Raw genomic sequence first — 1006 nt, 5'->3', positions numbered from 1 at the left:
CTCGCTACGCTCGCCACGCTTCGGGCTCGGTGGCTCGCTACGCTCGCCACAGGTTTATATCCAACTCCATGCCCACTTGGATAGTAGGGGTATGAAAAGGACCCCTTTTTCCCATTGAATTCCATGTTAAAATGGACTCAGTCCATTTTAACATTGATTCCTATGGAAAAATCGGGTCATCGCATCGCATCGCATCGCATCCGATGGTCGCATGCGATGCGATGCGATGTACCCGATTTAGAAATCGGCAGCCCAGATACTACATAAGTACCGATTATTTGTCTCACAAGCAGAAAATTTAACATTTTGCAAATTGCTAAATTTTCAATTTTTTTACAACATTTTGATATTTTTCACAAAAAAACACAGACTGTATCGACCCAAATTTACCACTAACTTGAAGTACAATGTGTCACGAGAAAACAATCTCAAAATCACTGGGATAAGTAAAAGCAAAAAAAAGTTATCCCCACTTAAGTGATACATGTCAGATTTGAAAAAAAGGGCTCTGTCAGGAAGGCAAAAACTGGCTCTGTCAGGAAGGGGTTAAATGAAATATTTGCCTCACACTGGGTAATTCATTTCTGTCAATAGTTTAGCTAAGTACTAAGCCATAGAGCAAATTATCAACTGTAGGCACCCACATTTCTCATCACTACTAATAATACCCACAAAACAGCCTACACTTCATAACCATGCTATGTATATGACCATGGTTATGCCTTCCTTTCCAAGGAATCAACTTTTCTCTCGCAAAGGCAAATTCCTTCTCAAATGGACAAAACCATGTGCTCTGCAGGGGGACAGATGTAACTTGTGCAGAGAGAAATATATTTGGGGAAGTTATTTTGTTTCTGTGCAGGGAAAATACTGACTGCTTTTTTTTTCACTGCAATAAAGATCTCACTTTGAAGTAAAACCCCACCCAAATCTAATTCTCTCTGCACGTGTTACAACTGCTCCACTGCAGTGCACATGGTTTTGTCCATTTGAGAAGGATTTTGCC

The sequence above is a fragment of the Crinia signifera genome, chromosome 6, assembly GCF_055691185.1.
Source record: "Crinia signifera chromosome 6, ASM5569118v1, whole genome shotgun sequence".
NCBI lineage: Eukaryota > Metazoa > Chordata > Amphibia > Anura > Myobatrachidae > Crinia > Crinia signifera.
Note: the sequence above shows the minus strand (reverse complement) of the source record.